The sequence below is a fragment of the Myotis davidii genome, unplaced genomic scaffold (assembly GCF_000327345.1).
Source record: "Myotis davidii unplaced genomic scaffold, ASM32734v1 scaffold80, whole genome shotgun sequence".
Classification (NCBI taxonomy): Eukaryota; Metazoa; Chordata; class Mammalia; order Chiroptera; family Vespertilionidae; genus Myotis; species Myotis davidii.
The window spans coordinates 815,109-818,471 of NW_006292686.1; positions in this window are offsets into that span (position 1 = coordinate 815,109).

Consider the following 3,363-nt stretch of genomic DNA (forward strand, 5'->3'; position numbering starts at 1 on the left):
CTTTCCCTTTATTGCCCTCAGTGCCGCTGGAGACCGAGCAGGCGGCCTGCTGTAAGTCAGCATCTGGAACTGCCAGGAAGGACAGGCCAAAGACTTCCTACTTCGGTGAGCAAGCCCCTTACCAGTCCCCACCCACCTCAGGCTGGGGAAACAGTGCAGAATCCTCTCCTGGTGCAGGCTCGCCCTATGACGTGTCTGGGCCTGAGATGCTTCTGTTGTGAGAACATCAGGACCAACGCAGCAACCTGCATTTTGTGATGCTGGGACACGCTGTGGAGCCAGTGCCTTCTTGGGGCCGGAGGAAGATAAGGCAGGAGGCGGGGCCGCCCAGGAGGTTGGGTGGTTTCAGCTCACTCTGGTCTGGGGAAGCACCAGGCTAGTTTCAGTTCTGGGTGCCTCCCGCCTCCGGGTGGGGAGAGGGCTTCTCTTCAGTCTCCCTTGGTCATGGTGCACGGGGTCTGGGCCAAAGCCAGCCGCCCAGATGAAGCACTGTTGCTGCAGAGTTTGAACCCTAGAAGCCTTAAAGTGCTCCAGGGCATGGAGCATCCTTGGTTTAGCCATAATGGGGGGAACCACACATGATCCAGAGGTTGATGCCAGGTGGACAGGGTAAATCTGGACCATGTGACCCTAGCACAGCAGTTCTCAACCTGTAGGTCGTGACCCCTTTGGCGGTCGAACAACCCTTTCACAGCAACATTACAGTTATAAAGAAGCAATGAAAATAATTTTATGGTTGGGTCACAACATGAGGAACTATATTTAAAGGGCCAGAAGGTTGAGAATCACTGCCCTAGAAGGAATTCATCTGTGTCTTACTCTAAGAGGGTTGGAGGGGAAGGAGGCAGATGAAGATAGGTAAGGGTCAGGTGTCTGCCTGGCCAGGTTTTAGGACGGTGAGTAAGAGGATGATGAAGTGTGGGTCAAGGTTAGCAAGAGGTCTGTGCAGCCCTGGCTGGGTACAAGTGCTGCTGCTGTGTAGAACGCACCCTCACACTCATCTTCACCTGTTGCCTTTAAAGTGAGTGCTTTCCAGAAGCTCCAGTTGCGCAATTGGTTAGCACGCGGTACTTATAAAGTGAGTGGTTTCCATGGAAACCAAAAAAGCCCAGCCTAGGGGTTAGAAATCCTCTAGCCCTTCTTTCTTTTTCTGCATTCACCACCCACCCCCGGCCCCCCTTCTCACTTTTTTGCTCCTCCCTCTTCCTCCTCCACATCCTGTCTTCCCCTGTACCACTCCCTACCCCCCAACTCACAGATCCCTACTTCTCTTCCCTCCCTCCCTCCCTCTCCCACATCCCTGCTCATGGCGATTTGAAATAAGGACACAGGTTGGGTCACTCTGCTGTTCTACCTCAGGGCCTCTCAACTTTGGCTGCTGTGGCACAAACTGCCAGTTGGCCCCAATATTGTGTGCCGCCTTTCTGCCAATGTTACCACCAGAATAAAGATCTCACTTTATATCTAAGTGTGGTGCTAGGACTAAATTCTGGCCAAAGGGAAGTCAGCAGTATGTTGTGTGCAAACTTTCCTTTCCACCTTCCTTCTTAGTAGACATGTGGACGTGATGGCTGGAGCTCGTCAGCCAGTCGGTGCTGTGAGATTGCTCAACCACGGTTTCTCTGCTCAGTGCCGCTAATCATCCTCTCAGAGGCTCACTAGCACCAACCATGTGTTTGTAGGCCCAAAAGGATTTTAATTTTTTAAAGGAGGCTCATTGAGTGTCATGCCATCTGGTGGCAGGGGTTATGGTGCCATGGCATTTCGCCCGCTTGGCTGGGCTGGGCCCACTGTGGCCAACATTCCTGGCTCCTCGCATTGCTCACAGACACAACCCAACAGCATATTTCTTCACATCTCACATCACATGGCTCTTCCCTCCACCCACTCACTCCCAGGGCTTCCCTGTTCCTGCTGTAGAGCAGGACACCGTGGGACCTGCTCACCCAAGCAACTGCCCTGGCCAAGCCAGGTTCAATGGGCTACAGACTGAGGTGGGCAGGCGGAGAGCCCCGCTGGCTCACGCTCACTCACTGGTTGGCTCCATGTGCTGTGGTTCAAGCTACAGATGCTTCTGCTGCCCTTTTGAGACCTGTCTTTCCCTCAAAGGAGATTCCAGGCAGTGCCACCTGCACTGTGGGGTCCTGATGCCTCCTGAAACCTACTTTTTTAAAAGAAGGGCAGACTGCCACGTACAGTGCTTCCTCTGGGTGTGTCTGGAGTCTTGGAAGTTTAACTGCCCTGCTCCCTTCTGTAAGTGGACCTTGAGAGCTTGTTTGAAGGTTCTAACAGGGGGTCTTTGCTGTTCATCTACCCTTGACTAAAGGACAGTTCTCCTCTATGAGAGAAGGTTGTCTTCTTCTACCAAGCATGTAGCATCAGGAGAAACACAGAGTGGTGCGGGAGAAAGGATTGTCCTCACCAGCCAGATCTGCCAGATCAACCCTGGCAGTCGATGCTGTGACAAGTGTCAGAGCCAGAACACCATCACAACCCAGCCAACTTTGGCCAATGGAGCCATGGCCAGGCAGAAAAATTCTCCTCCCTGTGTCCTCCCTCACTTACTGCTTCCAGCCCCAGTAGGCCTAGAAACATCTCACAAGACTAAAATACAGGCTTCGTTTGTTAAAAGCTGCAGCCAGCTTAGTAACACAGCATTTTCTACTTCCTTCGCGGGCTCCCCTCTCTTTCTCCCTCCCTCTTGCTTCCCCAGGCTTGCACTCTGTGGGAAAGCATTGGTGCATTGGCTTTCATCTCTAGCTCTGGTTTGTAGGGAACCTAGGTTGAAACAGGAAGACACGTGAGAGATGGCAAGGAAGCGATGTGGAAGGAACCAGAGCCCTGGGAATTATGGAGCTGCATACCTGCCCTGAATTACCTCTCAGCTTTTTATCTGAACGAGAAACAAATGTCTACCATTTTTAAGCTACAACTATTTTTTATTTTCTGTTTCTTGTAAGTTTATTCTAACAAATGCAACTGCATGTGAGGACCATCTTTGGGTTGCAATTCTCTGGAGCAATCAGCAGCCTATCATTAAAACGCTTTTATCCCCTTTTATCCCCAGTTCCCTGGCATTGCCCTTTTTTGAGCCACAGGACATTCCTATTAGGCAGGTCGAACAGGTATAATTATCCCCTTCCATTTGCCACCCCTTCCTACCCAGCGCCTTACTTAAAGGATAAGGAAGGAACTGTGTCTTAGAGGTCACATGATGTGCCTAAGGGCAAGAGCTGAGGAAAGGAATCCCTGGCCTTCTGGCTCGAGTCCACTGAACCCGCTGCGCTGCGCTGCGCCATCCCCACCCTCAGAGGTCACATGGTTTGGGAGTGGCCAAGTTTCCAGTTCTCCTTCCAGGCTTCC